This window comes from Canis aureus, chromosome 12, assembly GCF_053574225.1.
Source record: "Canis aureus isolate CA01 chromosome 12, VMU_Caureus_v.1.0, whole genome shotgun sequence".
NCBI lineage: Eukaryota > Metazoa > Chordata > Mammalia > Carnivora > Canidae > Canis > Canis aureus.
Window position 1 is genome coordinate 66,222,507 of NC_135622.1, and position 22,244 is coordinate 66,244,750.

The following is a 22,244-nucleotide window of genomic DNA, read 5'->3' on the forward strand; positions in this document are numbered from 1 at the left end:
AACCACAGAGAATAAACTAATAAATACCAGGGGAAGGTGGGGAGGATGGTGAATCAGGGGATGGGGATAGTGGAGGGCACCTGTGACCAGTACCAGGCGTTGTATCCAGGGGTCTAACCACTATGTGGTAAACCTGAAACTATATCATACTGTGTTTACAAACAGGAATTCAAGTAAAACTTTAAAATAATAATTGGTAGTATAGAGAAAACATGTGCACACAAGAGATAAAATCAGAAAGCCAACTGAAAATCCAAATAAAGAGTCTTTAGAGCCACAAATCCCCTCCTTAGCTCAGCTCGGGAGAAACCTGCCATGTCTATTCTCACCCCAGCAGAAGCCAGGATTTTGATTCTCTGGGGAGGCCACTGACTTGGTGGAGAGTCAGGCTATCTTTGAACCCAAAACCTAAATAGAGTGCATAAAACTAAACTGCCCAAGATGCTAGGAGTCCCAGTGCAGGCACATTCCAAGACCCAAACTCTAACCATACACAGACATAAGTCTAATCCTACACTTAATCTTAATGTTAACCTGACCCTTAAACAAGAACCATCACTAATCGAAAACCAAACACAAACACCAAGACCAAAACACATTCACGGAACCTTCATGCCAACCCTCACCCTATATCCTAAACCTATTCTAAACCCTTAACCCTGACCCCTACCTTAAATCTAACCCTAACCTCTAACCCTAACCTTAACTTAATGTACTCAAATCCTATTCCTAACCTTAACCTGTACCCTAACCCTAACCCTCTAATACTAATCCTATCTCATACCCCAAACTTTACTCTAACCTGTACCCTAAAACTAACTCCTAAACCACTCCCTATACCTATCTCTTACCCTTTTCCAAAACCGTACCCTGACCCTGACCCTGACCTGACCCTAAACCCTAAATAAATACTAATCCTATCCCTAGCCCTAACCCCTATCCTATACCTAACCCTCGCCCTAACCCTAAACCTAGCCCTAAATTTTACCCTAACCCCTAACCCTTACCCCTAACCCTAACTCACACCCTAACACCTCACCCTAACTGCAAACCTAAGCCCAACCCTAACTGTAACCATAACCCTAAACCCACCTCCTAACCTCCTGCCCTAAACCCTAAAGCATAACCCTAACCCTAACTCTAAATACTGTCACTAACCCTAACCTCATTCCCTAATCCCTAACCCCCATCCTAACTCCTAACCACTGACCCTTACACTTATCCCTCACCCTAACCTCTAATCCGTTACCATAAGGTTAATCACAAACACCTAACATCTAACCTAAGCCTAACCACCAACTGCCTCACCTCCTTTGACCCTACAATCCATTCTACCCATTCACTTACCCTGTGGTTCTGAGGAGTCCCTTCTGATATGGACAGAGTCCCCAATGTCTTGTGCTCTTTTTGTTCAGTCTCCTTATTTATTCTCTGTGATGCACCTGAGAAGGGAGTCACATCCATCATTTCCTTCCTGAATGCTCACTGTCAGGACACAGCAAGCCCCACAATAGAATAAAAACTGAGCCCAGTCCAAGGGCAGGAATCCCCTATTAGAACAGATCTCAATGCCCTTGAAGGCCCCATATCAAAATGTAAACAGAACTTGAGGAATTACTCCACCCTTCAGGAGTTCCCCGAGACCAACTCTTAAAAATAAGCTAAAACCCACCTCGGGGTCCAAGTCCCCGCTCCACTGTGTTGGGTATACTTGGACACAAGCTCGAGCTTGTAAATAAACCCTCATGTGTTTGCATTGGTGTTGGCTTCTCGGTGATTTGTGATTTCTCAGATTCACAGATTCACAATCTTGGGCACAACAGTCTGAGATAAAAAAAGAAAACCAAAAGAAGCTTGGGTGCAGGTAGAGTGAACGCAGGGTTCTGAGAGAAGCCGCGGAGACCCGGGGGCTTTGGGGTTCTTCTGTGGTGGCCCCAGCAGACTGGGGGGTGGGATGCTCAGCCCCAGAGCCAGAGGACCCAGCGTCCCCACCGGCATCCCACCATCAGGGCCAGGAATCAGGGAGCAGCACAGTGCCGCCCGCTGGAGCCCAGAGGCGCTGACGCTCACCCCGACTCTGACCCCCACAGGTGCAATTCCCAGGCAGATGTGCACCTGACAATCAGCGCCAAGGCCCATCCCCAGACCCCACACAGACCATTCGCTGCCACCAAGTTGCCAGACCACAGAGGCTGCAAAGCTTCAGCTCTGCCTGGAAAGTAGGGTCTAGATTCCCTTGTACTTTGTGCTCTATTTTTAATTATTTTCTTTGATTCTTTTTTATTAATTGCCTTATTTTAATTTAATGTATGTACCTTATATATTTCTTATTTTTACTTTTATGGTAGTTTAATTGTGTTTCATATTTTGGGATTTAGAATCTTTTAACAAGCAGGCCAAAATAATCTGGTGGGTTTTTTTGGAGGGCAGTTGTTATTGTTTTTCGTGGTTTTTCTTTTTCTTCCTTCTTTTTTTCTGGAAAAAATAATGAGATGGAGAAATTCTCCTCCATAAAATAACATGAGGTAGTACTCACAGCCAGGAAGTTCATCAATAAACATATATTATGTCTAACTACGGTTTAAAACAATGATTATAAAGATAGCAGCTGGGCTGGAAACTGAGCACAGAAGCAAACTAGAGAATCTCTTACTGTAGAAATAAAAGAGCTAAAATCAAGTCAGTCCAACGTTAAAAATGCTATAACTGAGATGCAGTCCCAACTGGAAGCCTTCAAAACAAGAAAGGTTATGGACCACAGAGGCAGACGTAGGGAAGTCAGCCACTTATTAAAACAATAACATTCATATCATAGGAGACTCAGAAGATGAAGAGAGAGAAAAGGTGGGCCTTACTCAGCCATTAGAAACAACAAATACCCACCATTTGCTTCAAGGTGGATGGAACTGGAAGGTATTATGCTGAGTGAAGTAGGACAATCGGAGAAGGACAAACATTGTATGTTCTCATTCATTTGGGGAATATAGGTAATACTTAAAGGGAATATAAGGGAATAGAGAAGAAATGTGTGGGAAATATCAGAAAGGGAGGCAGAACATAAAGACTCCTAACTCTTGGAAATGAACTAGTGGTGATTGAGGGGAGGAGGGCAGGGTTGAGGGTGAATGGGTGACGGGCACTGAGGGGTCACTAGATGGGATGAGCACTGGGTGTTATTCTGATTTGGCAAACTGAACACCAATAAAAAATAAATTTATTATTTAAAAAAAAAGAAAGAAAGAAAGAGTGGCACCGGGGTGGCTCAGTCAGTTAAGCTTCTACCTTAAGTCAGATCATGATCCAGGTCGCAAGGAAGGCTCCGTTTTCAGCAGGGAACCTGCTTCTCCCTCTCCCTCTGCTTCTCTCAGTCATGCTTTTTCTCTCTTCTCTCTCTCAAATAAATAAATAACACCTTTGAAAAAGAAACAAAAAAAAGAAACCCACAAGGAAGAGAAATCTCCCTTGTAGAAGAATTTCAAACAATTTGTGCAGATATTCCACTCTCATGTTGATGAGCATAGCTTCCCACTCTTACGTGTGGAATACACATAGTAACTTCCTTCTACAAAATATATTATGAAAAACAAAATAACATGATGATGATAATAACAATAATTAATAATAATGAAAAGAATCACTTAACTATGGAGAAAGATGACAAACACTACCTCAGCAAGATGATCAGATCGATACCAAAACTGATAAATCATGTTGATAGTATCTATCCTTTATATGATATAATAAAAATGGCAGTATATCTCTGCATAAAATCCACAAAAACAATTCAATCATGAGATAAACAACAGACATGTCCCAACTGAGGGAAATTTTACAAAATACTCTACTTCTCAAAGTGTTCCAGTGCAACAAAAAGGAAAGGCTGAAAGACTGTCACAATCCAGAGGAGCCTAAGAAAACAGGAGGACAAATGGAATGTGATATGAGGGATGGTAACTTAGCAAAAACTAAGGAAATCTGAATAAAGTATGGTCTTTGGTTAATGCGACTATTTTAATATTGATTCATTAGCTAACATTTGTACCGTACTAATATAAGATATCATTAATTGGAGAAATTGAGTGCAAGTGCATGCGAATGCTCTGTACTATCTTCTCAATTTCCCTATATATCTTTGTTTTTTTCCTAAAAATAAGATTTATTTTGAAAATTGACTTAAATGAATCAGGCTCCAAGTGTGAAGACATTTTAAGAATAGTTTAATTAACTGTTGCCTTATTCTTAAAGAGTTCCTTTGATGGAAACAAAGTAAAAATTTTAGATCAGAAGGAAATAAAAACACTTATGAACACGTATAATGCCTCCCTAACCTCAAAAGCAGGAACGGATAATAAATAGCAAAAATCAGATAAAAATACTTTTAGTATAATAGACACCATATTGCAAGTGCAATTAAAATTAGCAATGCATAACATTTATTTCCTTGACATTTGTCTTCAAAAGAGTTCAGTGTTTCAGTGTCAGTTGAAATAGGGGAAGATTCTCAGGGAAGAATCCTTCACATAATAATAGGACCATTGGTAATAATGTCTCTCAGTTCTTTCCAAATCCATAAAGATGCATTTCCTGAGGAGTGACTGAGCTGGAAAGAAAGAGACGAGAAACCCTCATCCCTCTGAATTACTTGTGTCAGAATATTTTAACCATAGTACTATGGATAGTAAATTATCCTTATTAACAGGAAATACATCTCACATTGGAATCTGAGCAATCAGATGGGCAGAGAAAAAAGGCTTTGACTCGCTCCTCATCTTTTAAACATAAAGGACAGCTTTTCTATGTAAAAGTCAGTTTTCAAGATAGCCTTAGGGAATAAGAGTCTGCAGCATCGAATCCCGCTGCACAGCCGGGTTGCACGCAACCCAGGTCTTCCTGATCCCAAATCCCTGGTCCTGTCCAACACACGCTGCCACGCTGAGGTCATTTGCAACTGCTCTCTCAGGAGGTCCGGGGAAGGGGAAAGGAGCTAGATAGGATGTGATGGGACGCAAGGAGGCTGAGAAAATGAAGGCCTTTCCGCTTTAAGTTCAGCGTTCGAACACGTCCAGCCATCCCAGGCCCCTGTGAAGAAGAGATGAAATTTACATTACTTCAGTTACAGGAAAAAAACAAAAGTTTACAGCTTCATGTCCTAGAAACCCCCACAATAGAATAAGAACTGAGCCCACGCCAAGGGATGGAGGCGCCTATTAGAATGAGAACAGAGCTCAATGCCCTTGAAGGCCCCATATCAAAATGTAAACAGAACTTGAGGAATTACTCCAGCCCTTCTGGAGGTCCCCGATACAAGCCCTTAAAACTAAGCAAAAACCCACCTCGTGGTCCAAGTCCCTGCTCCGCTGTGTCGGGTGTACTTGGACGCAGGCTCGAGTTTGGAAATCAACCCTTGTGGGTTTGCATCAGTGTCAGCTCCGTAGTGTTTTCTCGGATTTGCAATCTTGGGCACAACATCCCCATGTCCCCTCCCACCTGGGCTGAAACCTTATCCCCTCCCACCCAGGCTGACCCTCAGTCACCTCCTCGCCCACAACAGCTGGGCACAGGCCCTCACACAGGTCCTACGGGCATGGTGGGAACTCTCGCCATGCCGCTCCCAGGGGAAGGAAGGAGGTTTCGCCAGGACACACTCCCATGGTGGCCCCAGTGCTCCCTGGCCAGCATGGCAGCTCGTGACAGGTGGGGGTCTGTGTCCCTGACGCCTGCTCCTCCTCCGCAGTTTTCCCACAGGAAATGAAGGAGGAGGTCCTGGTCTCCACCAGGGACATCACCCAGGTAGACTTAGACAGCAACAGGACATTCGGCAGCCACACCGTATTTTGGGATGGCTAGGGGGTCGGGTGAGGCTGCTGGGCCAGGGGGCTTCGGGGCCCCGAGGGAGGCCCGGGGCCTTCTGGGTAGGGAAAACGGGTTTCTGAGGCCGGGGGGAGCAATAGCAGCCAACAACACACTGTTCTATGGTAGGATGCTGGGGATGACTCCAGTGCCCACAATCCCGGTGCCTCGGGGATGAGGAGGCCAGTAGGATGGGGCCTCCAGGGGTTGCCATGGGAGCTGAATGTCAAAGGGGAGAGGGACGGACCCCTGAGAAGCAGGGGATGGGGTGGGAGACGTGGGGGGCAGGAGGGCCTGGGACAGAGTGACAGCCAAGAAGCCTCAGGTCACCAGGGTCTGTGCAAAGCGACCCGGATGTCTGTGCTCCCTCTGTCCAGGAGGTCGTGGCTGGCCAGGTACGGGGCACTTCCTCCCCTCCCCACATCCCCTTGCCTGTGAGCCTGGGGCAGAGAGGGCCTGCAGGGCCCTCAGCATGGCCCTAGAAGGGATGTCAGGACAGTAGTACCTTGTGTTGTGCCCAAGATTGTGAAACCGAGAAACCACTGAGGAGCCAACACCGATGCAAACTCCCAAGGCTTTCTTTACAAACTGGAGCTTGTGTCCAAGTGCACCCGACACAGTGGAGCAGGGACTTGGACCCTGAGACTAAGAGGCATATCAGCTTTATAGGGGCCAGTGGACCATGGGATATGCAGAAATTTGCACAGTCATGTCAGTTCACATGCAGGTGGCCGATTGAATTGCACCCTACCATATAGTATCCACTTGAGCTGGTCTATTACTTTGGTCAGAATCGGCGCACAGATTTGGTGGGCACAAAGCGGGGTTCACTGTTATGAGCTGATTTCTGATTAGGGTGTGCCCAGCAATCTGACTAGGGTGGGGCAGTGCCTTAAGCCATAATCAGGTGATGAGGGGGTCATAGGGGAGTTGGAGGGTGTAGCACAAAATGGAATCAGTCCTGCTCTGCTTGCTCAGGGGTAGGAGATTTTTGTTAAATTTCCTGGGTCCCACACTTGCAGCTCATGCACCTGGGCCACCTGCACCAGGTGGACTCAGCGTGCACACCTTACGGTGCTGGATCTCTCACACCACCGTGTGGAGGGCACCCTCCTTGCCCGAGTGAGTAGGAGCTCGGTGACGATGGGACTCAGCCTGAAGGCCAGGCAGCACAGGGTCTGAGGAACCCCATCCCCGTCCCCACCCCGACTCCCACACACAGGCAGCCCCAGGGCTCCCCTCCACGTGCACCCGTCTCCTCAGGAGCACCCCCCAGAGCGGCCCTGAGGTCTGCTCCCTGCTGGAGAGACATCAGGGAGAAGAGAAGCACATGGTGCTTGGCAGGACCCACTGCAGGACCTAGGAATGTAGTCAAGCCGGAACTTCCATCTCAGCAGACACTCCAGCGGAAAGTCATTGCATGAGCCAGCACAGGGTCGGTAGGAGACCCCAGTAGCTGCCCAGCTCCAGCACCAGAAATGATGTTATGCCCACCATTTTGGCATTTGGGTAACCCAGCCAGAGGATCCGATAGCTGCACGTGATAGCTGCATGTGATAGACACACACACACCCCAAAACCAACAAAAATCAGAATCCCCCCAATGTCAAACAGCAGCCAGATGATTCCATACACGACGCTGTGGTCCCCAAAAGGATACATGGAAGATGTTATAAACCACGACGACAGAGGTGTCAGAGGTACAGAGATGTGCCTGCTGGGTTCCAACAAGGAGCGCAGAGGAGCAGGAAGCTACCTATGGAGGGGGGGGCCATCCTAGGAAAGGACACCAGGTCCCTGTGAAGGCTACGGAGGGTGAAATCTGTCCTCCTCCCTTTCAGCTTCTGGTTTTCCTCCTAAATGCCATTTTCTTCAATCATAACACCAAAAATTTATTTTATGTTTTTAAATTTCTTTTTATAAGAGTCTAATTTTTATAAATTCTTTCTTCAGCAAGGGTGTCATTCAGGATAGAAGGAGATATAAAGATTTCCCAGACAGGCAAAATATAAAGGAGTTCATGACCACTTAACCAATCCAATAAGGAATTTTAAGAGGGACTCTTCTAGTGGGGGAAAAAAAGAGACCAAAAGCAACAAAGACTAGAAAGGACCAGAGAACGTCACTGGAATCGCCAACTCTACCGGTAACACAAAGGCAGTAAGTTCATATCTTTCAATAATCACTCTGAATGCTGATAGACTAAATGCTCCAATCAAAAGATAGAGGGTATCAGAGTGGCTTAAAAAACAGGATCTGGGATGCCTGGATGGCTCAGGTGTTGAGCCTCTGCCTTTGACTCCGGGTGTGATCCTGGAGTCTGGGATTGAGTCCCATAGTGTGCTAGTAGTGGGGAGCATGCTTCTCTCTCTGCCTAATTTTCTGCCTCTCTCTCTCTCTCTCTCTCTCTCTCATGCTCTCAAATATAAAATCGTTATTAAAACAACAAGATCCATCAGTATGCTGCCTACTAGATGCTCACGTTAGACCTATAGAAACCGGGAGATTGAAAGTCAGGGGATGGAAAATCATCTATCACGCTAATGGTTATGAAAAGAAAGCTGGAGAACCCATACTTATATCAGACTAACTAGATTTGAAACCAAACACTGGGGGACACCTTGTGGCTCAGTGTTTGAGCATCTGCCTTCGGCTCAGGGTGTGATCCTGGGATCCCAGGATCGAGTCCCATATTGGCATCCCTTTGGGGAGCCTGTCTCTCCCTCTGCCTATGTTTCTGCCTCTGCTTCTCTTTGTATCTCTCAAAAATAAATAAATAAAATATTTAAATCTCAAAAAAGAAAGAATAACTACTGTAAGAAGAGATGAAGAAGGACATTATTTCATAATTAAAAAGACTCTCTATCAGGATCAAACAACTAAATATTTATGCTGCCAACATGGCAGTACCTAAATATGGAATCCAATTAACAACAAACATACAGGAACACACTGATAATAATACACTGACAGGGGATTTCAACACCCACTTATGGAAATGGACTGATTGTCTATGCAGAAAATCAACAGTGGAAAAATAGCCTTGACACACTGGACCACAGGGACTCAACAGATATAGTCTGGACATTTCTTCCTAAAGCAGAATACACATTCCTTTCGAGTGCACATGGGACATTCTCCAGAACAGATCATATCATGGGCCACAAATCAGCCCTCAACAGGTACAACAGGAACTAGAAGGTTGATATCACACCCTGTACCTTTTCGGACCATGACTCTATGAAACTCGAAGTCAAAGGTAAGAAAAAATTTGGACAATCCAAAAATACGTGGAGATTATGAACATCCTACTAGACAATGAATGGAGCAAACAGGAAATTAAAGAGGAAATTTAAAACAAATGAAAATGAAAACGTTTCTCCAAACCACTGGGATGTAGAAAGGGCAGTCCAAAGAGGAAAGTACATAGCAATACAGGCCTACCTCAAGAAACAAGAAGTCTCTAATACACAACCTATCCCTACACCTAAAGGAGCTGGAAAAGGAATAGCAAACAAAGCCTAAAGCCTACAGAAGAGGGAAAAATAAAGATGAGAGCAGAAATAAACAATACAGAAATTAAAAAAACAGTAGAATGGGATAACGAAACTAAGAGCTGGTTCTTCAAAATAATTAATAAATGGAATCAAGCCTTATCCAGCCTTACGAATGAGAAAAGAGAAAAGACCTAAATAAATAAAATCACAAATGAGAGAAGAGTGATCACAATCAACACCAGAAAAATAAGACAATTATAAGGGAATACTATGAAAGAATATATGTTAACAAACTGGGAGACCTGGAATAAATGGACAAATCCCTAGAAATGTGCAAAAGAGAAAAACTGAAATAGGAAAAAATAGAAAATGTGAACAGACCCATAACTAGCAGAGGAGTTGAATCAGCAAGGCACCTGGGTGCCTCAGTGGTTGAGCATCTGCTTTGGCACAGGTCATGATCCCGGGGTCCTGGGGAATCAAGTCCCACATCAGGTTCCCCGCATGGAGCCTCATTTTCCCTCTGCCTATACCTCTGCCTCTCTGAGTCTCTCATGAATACATAAATAAAATATTTTAAAAAGAGAAAAGATAAAAAGATGAGAAATTACTGAAATAAAATCACAAATGAGAAAAGAGAAATAACAACCAACACTAGAGAAATACAAACGATAATAAGAGAATATAATGAAAAATTATATGCCAGCAACCTAGAACCTGGAAGAAATAGATCAATTCCAGGAAATATATAACAGAGCAAAAATGAAAAATAAATAAATAAGAAACTTGAAAAGACCGATAACCAGCAAAGAAATTGAATCAGCAATCAGGGATCTCCCAACAGGAGATGCTTAGATCAATAGAACAGAATGGAAAGCCAAAACAAGATACAAACATGTATCTATGATCCATTAAAGGACAACAAGGCAGGAAGGAATATCCAATGGCACAAAGACAGTCTCTTCAAGAAACCCTAAACCTGACCCCAGGATAAGAACAAATGGTGTTGGGAAAACCAGGCAGCCACATGCAGAAGAATGAAACTAGACCACTTTCTTACACCATCTATATTAAAAATAAATTCAAAATGGATGAAAGACCTAAATGTGAGACCTGAAACCATACAAAGAAGAAAAGATAGGCAGCAACATCTATGACATAGGCCATTGGATCTTGTTTCTAGATATGCCTCTGAGGTGAGGGAAACAAAAGCAAAAATGCTATTGGGACTTCATCAAATTGAAAAGCTTCTGCACAGTGAAGGAAACAACCAAACCTAAAAGGCAACATACAGGAAGAAGGGCAAGATGGCGGAAGAGAAGGGTCCCCAAGTCACCTGTCCCCACCAAATTACCTAGATAACCTTCAAATCATCCTGAAAATCTAGGAATTCGACCTGAGATTTAAACATATATCAGCTGGAATGCTACAGAGAGAAAAGTTCGCACTTCTATCAAGGTAGGAAGACCAAAAAAGGAGTAAAGAAACAAAAGGCATCCAAGGGGGAGAGGCCCCCGAGGAGCCGGGCTAAGGCCAGGGCGAGTGCCCCCCGGTCAGGAGAGCTCTGTCCCAGAGATGCAGGAGCTGCACCAATCTTCCAGGGTGGAATGGCGCCCGCAGGGATTCAGAGCAGGACACCAGGAGGGTGGGGATACCCTCGGGGTCCAAAGGAAACTAACAGACACCTGCACTCCCAAGAGAGTGAACCGAGCTCCCTAAGGGCTGCAGGGCACATGCATTGACCCAGGAGCAGCTCTGAGGGGCTCAGGTGGTGGCTGTGTGTGGAGGGGGCTGCGGGTTCCTGGGAGCAGCTAGGTGGCGGCACCTAGGGCAGAGGAAGAGTCTCCATGTGGAGGGGGCTGCGCAGCTCCTACAGCAGCTCAGAGGGGCTAGGGCGGCGGCTCCGTGGAGAGGTGGCTGCACGGCTGGGAGTGAGAATCCAACAGCACAGGCCCCGGAGCACAGGGCGCCATGACACAGCCCAGGATTCGGCCTCCCCCAGGACAGGCAGAGGCCCGGAGGGCCCAGGACAGCAATGACGCTCCTGCCAAGAGCTCAGCAGATCAGCAGCCTCACCCTGGAGCCTCCAGGCCCTGCAGATGGACTGTTCTGGAGTTACTGTGGGGGCTGAATACCGGTTTTCAGACCTGGCCACTGCCACTGGGGTTGTTTCTCCTTGGGCTTCATGGGGTAAACTACCCCCATTGAGCGCTTCACCTGGCAGGGGGAGAGGAGCTCCCCCAAAGGCTAACACCTGAAGATCAGCACAACAGACCCCTCCCCCAGAAGACCATCTAGACGGACAAGTTCCAGGGGAAGTCAAGGGACTTAAAGTATACAGAATCAGAAGATACTCCCCCATGTTTTATTTATTTCTGATTGCTTCCCCCACCCTTTTTCTCCCCCTTTCTTTCTTTTTCTTTCTCCTTTTATTCTCTTTTTTGCTTTTTTTAGTCCTTTTTCCTTTTTTCTTTTTCTCTTCTCTTTCCTTTTTTCTATCCTCTCTTTTTCTCTTATTCCCAATACACTTGTTTCTGGCCACTCTGCTTTGAGCAAAATGACTACAAAGAAAAGCTCACCCCAAAAGAAAGAAACAGTCCTCTCTCCAACAGAGTTACAAATCAGGATTACAATTCAATGTCAGAAAACGAATTCAGAAGCACTATTATACAGCTACTGGTGGCTCTAGAAAAAAACATAAAGGACTCAAGAGACTTCATGACTGCAGAATTTAGATCCAATCAGGCCGAAATTTAAAAGTCAATTGAATGAGATACAATCGAAACTAGAAGTCCTAAAGATGAGGGTTAACGAGGTGGAAGAACGAGTGAGTGACATAGAAGATGAGTTGATGGCAAAGAGGGAAACTGAGGAAAAAAGAGACAGACAATTAAAAGACCAGGAAGACAGATTAAAGGAAATAAACGACAGTCTGAGGAAGAAAAACCTATGTGTAAATGCGGTTCCCGATGGCAAAAAAGGGATAGAGGGCCAGAATATGTATTTGAACTACTCCTAGCTGAAAAATTCCCTAATCTGGGAAGGGAAACAGGCATTCAGATCCAGGAAATAGAGAGATCCCCCCCCTAAAATCAATAAAAACCGTCCAACACCTCGACATTTAATAGTGAAGCTTGCAAATTCCAAAGATAAAGAGAAGATCCTTAAAGCAGCAAGAGACAAGAAAATCCTGACCTTTATGGGGAGGAGCATTAGGGTAACAGCAGACGTCTCCACAGCAACCTGGCAGGCCAGAAAGGGCTGGCAGGATATATTCAGGGTCCTCCATGAGAAGAACATGCAACCAAGAATACTTTATCCAGCAAGGCTCTCATTCAAAATGGAAGGAGAGATAAAGAGCTTCCAACAGGCAGGAACTGAAAGAATATGTGAACTCCAAACCAGCTCTGTAAGATATTTTAAGGGGGACTCTTAAAATTTCCCTTTAAAAAGAAGTTCAGTGGAACAATCCACAAAACAAGGACTGAATAGATATCATGATGACACTAAACTCATATCTGTTGATAGTAACTCTGAACGTGAATGGCCTTAATAACCCCCTCAAAGGCGCAGGGTTTCAGACTGGATAAAAAAGCAGGACCCAAATATTTCCTCTCTCAAGAGACTCATATTAGACAGAAGGACACCTACAATCTGAAAATAATGGGTTGGAGAACCATTTAGCATTCAAATGGTCCTCAAAAGAAAGCAGGGGTAGCCATCCTTATATCAGAAAAACTAAAATTTACCCCGAAGACTTTAGTGAGAGATGAAGATGGACACTAAATCATACTTAAAGGATCTATCCAACAAGAGGACTTAACAATCCTCAATATATACTCCCCGAATATCGGAGCTAACAAATATTTAAACAAATTAATAACGAAAGTGAAGAAATACTGGTGACATCAATCTAGGTCTTTCTACCCTCGATAGGTCTTCTAAGCACAACATCTCCAAAGAAACGAGAGCTTTAAATGATACACTGGAGCAGATAGATTTCACAGATATCTACAGAACTTTATATCTAAACTGAACTGAATAAACATTCTTCTCAAGTGCACATGGAACTTTCTCCAGAATAGACCACATACTGGGTCACAAATAGGGTCTGAACCGATACCAAAAGATTCAGATCGTCCCCTGCATATTCTCAGACCATAATGCCTTGAAAGTAGAACTAAATCACAACAAGAAATTTGGAAGGACTTCAAACACATGGAGGTTAAGGACCATCCTGCTAAAAGATGAAAGGGTCAACCAGGAAATTGAGGAAGAATTCAAAAGATTCATGGAAACTAATTGGAATGAAGATACAAACGTTCAAAATCTTTTGCATGCAGCAAAAGCAGTCCTAAGGGGGAAATACATCACAATACAAGCATCCATTCAAAAACTGGAAAGAACTCAAATACAAAAGCTAACCTTACTCATAAAGGAGCTAGAGAAAAAAACAGCAGCTAGATCCTACGCTCAAGAGAATAAGAGATTTAATTAAAATTTGAGCAGACCTCAAGGAAATTGAGACCACAAGAAATGTGGAATAGATAAACAAAACCAGGAGTTGGTTCTTTGAAAGAATAACATACATAAACCATTAGCCTGTCTTATTAAAAGAGAGAGAAAACTCAAATTAATAAAATCATGAATGAAAAAAAATAAAATAAAATCATGAATGAGAAAGGAGAGATCACTACCAACACCAAGGAAATACAAACGATTTTAAAAACATATTATGAACAGCTATATGGAAATAAATTAGGCAATCTAGAAGAAATGGAGGCATTCCTGGAAAGCCACAAACTACCAAAACTGGAACAAGAAGAAATAGAAAACCTAAACAGGCTAATACCCAGGGAGGAAATTGAAGCAGTCATCAAAAAACTCCCAAGTCACAAAAGGCCAGGGCCAGATGGCTTCCCAGGGGAAATCTATCAAACGTTTAAAGAAGAAACCATACCTACTAAAGCTGTTTGGAAATATAGAAAGAGATGGAGTACTTCCAAAAAGCTGTTTGGAAAGATAGAAAGAGATGGAGTACTTCCAAATTCGTTCTATGAAGCCAGCATCACCTTAATTCCAAAACCAGACAAAGACTCCACCAAAAAGGAGAATACAGACCAATATCCCTGATGAACATGGATGCAAAAATTCTCAACAAGATAAAGCCAATAGGATCCAACAATACATTAAGAATATTATTCACCATGACCAAGTAGGATTTATCCCCGGGACACAAGGCTGGTTCAACACTCGTAAAACAATCAATGTGATTCATCATATCAGCAAGAGAAAAACCAAGAACCATATGATCCTCTCATTAGATGCAGAGAAAGCATTTGACAAAATAGAGCATCCATTGCTGATCAAAACACTTCAGAGGGTAGGGATAGAGGGAACAATCCTCGACATCTTAAAAGCCATGTAGGAAAAGCCCACAGCAAATATCATTCTCAATTGGGCAGCACTGGGAGCCTTTCCCCTAAGATCAGGAACAAGACAGGGATGTCCACTCTCACCAGTGCTATTCAACATAGTACTGGAAGTCCTAGCCTCAGCAATCAGACAACAAAAAGACATTAAAGGCATTCAAATTGGCAAAGAAGAAGTCAAACTCTCCCTCTTCGACAATGACATGATACTCTACCTAGAAAACCCAAAACCCTCCCCGTGAAGATTGCTATAACTCATACAGCAATTTGGTAGCATGGCAGGATACAAAATCAATGCCCAGAAATCAATGGCATTTCTATATACTAACAATGAGACTGAAGAAAGAGAAATTAAGGAGTCAATTTCATTTACAATTGTACCCAAAAGCATAAGATACCTAGGATTTAACCTAACCAAGGAGATAAATGATCTATACCTAAAAACTATAGAAAACTTCTGAAAGAAATTGAGGAAGACACAAGAGATGGAAAATATTACATGCTCATGGATTGGCAGAATTAATATTGTGAAAATGTCAATGTTACCCAGGCAATGTACACGTTTAATGCAATCCCTATCAAAGTACCATGGACTTTCTTCAGAGAGTTAGAACAAATTATTTTAAGATTTGTGTGGAATCAGAAAAGACCCCGAAAAGCCAGGGGAAGTTTATTTTATTTTATTTTTAATTTTTATTTATTTATGATAGTCACACACGGAGAGAGACAGAAGCAAAGACACAGGCAAAGAGAGAAGCAGGCTCCATGCACCGGGAGCCCTATGTGGGACTTGAAACCGGGTCTCCAGGATCGCGCCCTGGGCCAAAGGCAGGCGCCAAACTGCTGCGCCACCCAGGGATCCCAATCCAGGGGAATTTTTAAAAAGAAAACCATATCTGGGGGCATCACAAGCCAGATTTCAGGTTGTACTACAAAGCTGTGGTCATCAAGACAGTGTGGTACTGGCACAAAAACACACATAGATCAATGGAACAGAATAGAGATCCCAGAAGTGGACCTTGAACTTTATCGTCAAGAAATATTCAATAAAGGAGGAAAGACTATCCATTGGAAGAAAGACAGTCTCTTCAATAGATGGTGCTGGAAAATTGGACATCCACCTTCAGAAGAATGAAACTAGACCACTCTCTTTCACCATAAACAAAGATAAACTCAAAATGGATGAAAGATCTAAATGTGAGACAAGAGTCCATCAAAATCATAGAGGAGAACACAGGCAACACCCGTTTTAAACTTGGCCACAGCAACTTCTTGCAAGGTACATCCATGACGGCAAAAGAAACAAAAGCAAAAATGAACTATTGTGACTACATCAAGATAAGAAGCTTTTGCACAGCAAAGGATACAGTCAACAAAACTAAAAGACAACCTACAGCATGGGAGAAGATATATGCAAAAGACGTTTTAGATAAAGGGCTAGTTTCCAAGATCTATAAAGAAATTCTTAAAATCAACACCAAAGAGACAAACAATCCAATCACGAAATGGGCAAAAGACATGAAGAGAAATCACAGAGGAAGACATTCACATGGCCAACATGCACATGAAAACATGGTCTGCATCACTTGCCCTTAGGGATATACAAATCAAAACCACAATGAGATACCACCTCACACCAGTGAGAATGGGGAAAATTAACAAGGCAGGAAACCACAAATGTTGGAGAGGATGCGGAGAAAAGGGAACCCTCTTACACTGCTGGTGGGAATGTGAACTGGTGCAGTCACTCTGGAAAACTGTGTGGAGATTCCTCAAAGAGTTAAAAATAGACCTGCCTGACGACTCAGCAATTGCACTGTTGGGGATTTACCCCAAAGATTCAGATGCAATGAAATGCCGGGACACCTGCACGCCGATGTTTATAGCAGAATGTCCACAATAGCCAACTGTGGCAGGAGCCTCGGTGTCCGTCAAAAAATGAATGGATAAAGAAGATGTTACTTATGTATACAATGGAATATTACTGAGACATTAGAAACGACAAATACCCAACATTTGCTTCAACGTGAATGGAACTGGAGGGTATTATGCTGAGTGAAGTAAGTCAGTCGGTGAAGGACAAACAGTGTATGTTCTCATTCCTTTGGAGAATATAAATAATACTGAAAGGGAATATAAGGGAATGGAGAAGAAACGTTTGGGAAATATCAGAAAAGGAGAGAGATCATAAAGACTCCTAACTCTGGGAAAAGAACTAGGGTTGCTGGAAGGGGAGGAGAGAGGGGGGTGGGGGTGAATGGGTGACGGGCACTGAGGGGGACACTTGACAGGATGAGCACTGCGTGTTATTTTGTATGTTGGTCAATTGAACACAAATAAAAAATAAATTTATTTTTTAAAAAAGATCAAACAACTACATATTTATGCTGCCAACATGGGAGTACCAAAATATAGAAACCAATTAACAACAAACATACAGGAACTCACTGATAATAATACAATGACAGGGGATTTTAACACCCACTTATGGCAATGGACCGATCGTCTATGCAGATAATCAACAGGGGAACAATAGCCTTGACACACTGGACCACAGGGACTCAACAGATATAGTCTGAACATTTCTTCCGAAAGCAGAATACACATTCCTTTCAAGTGCACATGGGAAACTCTCCAGAATAGATTATATCATGGACCACAAATCAGCCCTCAACAGGTACAACAGGTACAAGAAGGATGGTATTACACCAGTACATTTTCGGACCATAAGGCTATGAAACTCGAAGTTGACAGTAAGAAAAAATTTGGACAATCCAAAAATTCATGGAGATTATGATCATCCTACTAGAAAAGGAATAAAGCAACCAGGAAATTAAAGAGGAAATTTAAAACAAATGAAAATGAAAACATGTTTCTTCAAACCTCTAGGATGTAGCAAAGACAGTCCTTAGAGGGAAGTAGATAGCAATACAGACCTACCTCAAGAAACAAGAAGACTCCAATACACAACCCAACACTACACCTAAAGGAGCTGGAAAAGGAATAGGAAACAAAGCCTAAAGCCTACAGAAGAAGGGAAAAATAAAGATGAGAGCAGAAATAAACAATACAGAAACAACAAAACAGTAGAATGGAATAATGAAACTAAGAACTGGTTCTTCAAAATAACTAAGAAAATGGATTAAGCCCTAACCAGCCTTATCAACAAGAAAACAGAAAAGCACTAAATAAATAAAATCTCAAAAGAGAGAAGAGTGATCACAATCAACACCAGAAAATAAGACAATTATAAGGGATACTATGAAAGATTATACGCAAACAAACTGGGAGACCAGGAAGAATTGGAAAGATCCCTAGAAATGTGCAAACGAGCAAAACTGAAACAGGAAGAAAGAGAAAATATGAGTAGACCCATTACAAGCAGAGGAATTCAATCAGAAAGGCACCTGGGTGCCTCAGTGGTTGAGCATCTGCTTTGGCACAGGTCATGATCCCGGGGTCCTGGGGAATCATGTCCATATCAGGCTCCCTGCATGGAGCCTCATTTTACCCCTGCCTATACCCCTGCCTCTCTCTGTCTCGCATGAATACATAAATAAAATCTTTAAAAAAGAAAAAAGATAAAAAGATGAGAAAGGGGATCCCTGGGTGGCGCAGTAGTTTGGCGCCTGCCTTTGGCCCAGGGCGCGATCCTGGAGACCCGGGATTGAATCCCACGTCGGGCTCCCGGTGCATGGAGCCTGCTTCTCCCTCTGCCTGTGTCTCTGCCCCTCTCTCTCTCTCTCTCTCTCTCTCTCTCTGTGACTACCATAAATAAAAAAAAGAAATCTTAAAAAAAAAAAGATGAGAAAGGACCCAAATAAAATCACAAATGAGATAAGAGAAATAACAACCAAAACTGGAGAAATACAAACGTTTATAAGAGAACATTATGAAAAATTATATGCCAGCAACCTAGAACCTGTAAGAAATAGATCAATTCCTGGAAATATATAACATAGCAAAAATGAAAAAGGAAGAAGTAAGAAACTTGAACAGACAGATAACCAGCAAAGAAATTGAATCAGGAATCAAGAATCTCCCAACAAGAGATGCTTAGATCAATAGAATAGAATGGAATGCCGAAGCAAGATACAAACCTGTAACTCTATGATCCATTAATCGACAACAAGGCAGCAAGGAACATCCAATGGCACAAAGACAGTCTCTTCAACAAACCCTAACCCTGACCCCAGGATAAGAACAAATGGTGTTGGGAAAATCAGGCAGCCACATGCAGAAGAATGAAACTGGACCACTTTCTTACACAATATATATAAAAAATAAATTCAAAGTGCATGAAAGACCCAAATGTGAGGCCTGAAACCATACAAAGAAGAAAAGATAGGCAACAACGTCTTTGACATTGGCCATTGGATCTTCTTTCTAGATATGCCTCTGAGTTGAGGGAAACAAAAGCAAAAAAACTATTGGGACTTCGTCAAATTCAAAAGCTTCTGCAAAGTGAAACAAACAACCAACGCTAAAAGGCAACATACAAAATGGAAGGAGATATTTGTAAAAAACACATCCAATAAACAGTTAGTATGCAAAATACGTAAAGCAAATATATATCTCAGCATCCTAAACACAAATTATCCAACTGCAGATGGGCAGAAGAAATTAATGGACTTTGTCTCTGACAAGACATCCAGATGGCCACCAGACATCGAAAGACACTCAGCGTCACCCATCATCAGGGAAATGCAAATGAAAACCACAATAAGATGTCACCTGACAGCCATCAGAATGGCTAAAATTAACAACAGAAGAAACAACAGGTGTTGTTGAGGCTATAGAGATGAGGAAGCCCCCTTACACTCCTGGTGGGCATGCGAACAGGTGCAGCCACTGTGGAAAACACTGTGGGGGGTCCTCGAGAAGTTAAAAATAGGGGATCCCTGGGTGGTACAGGGGTTTGGCACCTGCCTTTGGCCCATGTCACAATCCTGGAGACCCAGGATCGAATCCCATGTCGGACTAACAGTGCACGGAGCCTGCTTCTCCCTCTGCCTGTGTCTCTGCCTCTCTATCTGTGACTATCATAAAAAAAATTTTAAAAAGAAGTTAAAAATAGAGCTACCCTACGATTCCAAAATTGCAGAGCTAGGTATTTACCCCAAGGATACAAAAGTCGTTTAGTAGATTCCAAGTGGGACAAACAGCCCATTGTTTGTAGCAGTGTTATCAACAACAGCCAAACTGTGGATACAGCCCAGATGTCCATCGACTGATGAATGGGCAGAGACGATGTGGTAAATATACCCACTGCGACATCACTGGGTCATCAGAAGCGATGAAATGAAGCCATTTACAATGACGTGGGAGAAGTGGAAAGGACTTATGCTTAATGAACTCAGTCAGACAAAGATACCAAATACCATACAATTGCATTCACATGTAAATTTTAAGAAACCAGACAAACTGGCAAAGGGGCAGAGGGGGGATGAGAGAAGCAAACAAAAAAACACACTCTTAACCACAGAGAATAAACTAATAAATACCAGAGGAAGGTGATGGGGATGGGGAATCAGGGGATGGGGATAGTGGAGGGCACCTGTGGCCAGTACCAGGCGTTGTATCCAAGGGTTAAATCACTATGTGGTAAACCTGAAACTATATCATTCTGTGCATACAAACAGGAATTCAAGTAAAACTAAAATAATAATAGGTAGTATTGATGAAACATGTATGCACTAGAGATAAAATCAGAAAGGCAACTAAAAATCCAAATAAAGTCTTTAGAGCCACAAATCCCCTCCTTAGCTCAATTCCGGAGAAGCCTGCCATGTCTTTTATGACCCCAGCAGAAGCCTGGATTTTGATTATCTGGGGAGGCCACTGACTTGGTGGAGTCAAGCTATCTTTGAACCCAAAACCTAAATAGAGTGCATAAAACTAAACTGCCCAAGATACTAGGAGTCCCAGTGCAGGCACATGTCAAGACCCAAACTCTAACCATTCACAGACATAACCCTAACCCTACACTTAATCCTAATGTTAACCTAACCCTTAAATAAGACCCATCACTAATCGAAACCAAACACAAACCCCAAGACCAAAACACATTCACTGAACCTACCTGCCAAACCTCAACCTAACTCCTAAACCTATTCTAAACCCTTAACCCTGACCCCTACCTTAAATCTAACCCTAACCCTAACCTCTAAACCTAAACTTAACTTAATGTACTCAAATCCTATTCCTGACCTTAACCTGTACCCTAACCCTAACCCTCTAATACTAATCCTATCTCATACCCCAAACTTTACCCTAACCCATACCCTAAAACTAACCCCTAGCCCACTCCCAAAACGTATCTCTTACCCTGTTCCAAAACCGTACCCTGACCCTGACCCGGACCTGTCCCTAACCCTAACCAAGCAATAACCCTAACCCTAGTCCTAACCCCTATCCCAACCCTAACCCTCGCCCTAATTCTAAACCTAGCCCTAACTATAACCCTAACACCTCACACTAAACCCTGACCCTAACTCACTCCCTAACCCCTAACCCTAACTGCAAACCTAAGTCCAACCCTAACCATCACCCTAACCCCAACTCCTAACCTCCTGCCCTAAACCCTAGAGCCTAAACCCTAACCCTAACAGTAAATCCTGTCCCTTACCCTAACCCCCATCCTAACTGTTAAATACTGACCATTACCCTTATGCCTCAGCTAACTTCTAATCTGTAACCATAAGCATAATCACTAACACCTAACATATAACCTAAGGCTAACAAACCAACTGCCTCCCCTCCCCTAACCCTACCACTCATTCTATCCTTTCACTTACACTGTGGTTCTGAGGAGTCCCTTCTGATGTAGACGTGGCCCCCAATGGCTCCTCCAAAGTCCTCCAGGGGGTCCAAGCGAGCCGGGCTCCTGTGAGTGTGGACATGGCCCAACGTGTTCCTGAGTCATAGTCAGCAGGTCCTGAGGACGCCAGGTCTCCTGTCACTGTGGACTATGTCTCACATCCTCTGGAAGTCTCACAGCAGGTCCTCAGGACGCCGGGGGCTCCTGTCAGCCTGGACATGGCCCCATGTCCCCTAGAAAACTCACCGCGGGTCCTGAGGGGGCTGTGGGCTCCTGTCAGCATAGACGCAGCCCATATGTCCTGAAGCCAAAGTGCTGATCCTGAGGAGGATGGGGTTCCTGTCAGGGTTGACGTGGCCCCACATTTTCCTCAAGCCTCACCATAAGACCTGAGGAGGCTCGGGGCTCCTGTCAGCATGGATGTGGCACATAATCTTCCCAAACCTTCACAGTGGGCTCTGAGAAGGCTGGAGAATCCTGTCAGTGTAGATGCAGCACCCACATTTTTCTTAGGCCTCAACACAGGCCCTGACAAGGCTGGGGTCTTCTGTCCCCATGGACGCATCCCCATATTTCCCCAAGTCTACACCAGGGGTCCTGAGGAAGTCACCGTCCTGTTGTGTCGATGTGGCCCCAAGTCCTCCT

The 22,244-nt window shown here is 43.5% G+C and overlaps 2 long non-coding RNA genes across 2 annotated transcripts; both read right to left on the minus strand.

Moving 5' to 3' along the window:
* Positions 1 to 1,386: 1,386 nt before the first annotated feature.
* Positions 1,387 to 3,400, minus strand: LOC144324748 (uncharacterized). The gene is made up of 3 exons (XR_013390177.1): positions 3,283 to 3,400; positions 1,673 to 1,824; positions 1,387 to 1,442 (listed from the first exon to the last, which is right to left on the minus strand). It is a non-coding gene; the product is annotated as an uncharacterized LOC144324748 (long non-coding RNA).
* A 1,010-nt stretch (positions 3,401 to 4,410) lies between these two features.
* Positions 4,411 to 21,751, minus strand: LOC144324749 (uncharacterized). The gene is made up of 2 exons (XR_013390178.1): positions 21,577 to 21,751; positions 4,411 to 5,079 (listed from the first exon to the last, which is right to left on the minus strand). It is a non-coding gene; the product is annotated as an uncharacterized LOC144324749 (long non-coding RNA).
* Between the last annotated feature and the right edge of the window lie 493 nt (positions 21,752 to 22,244).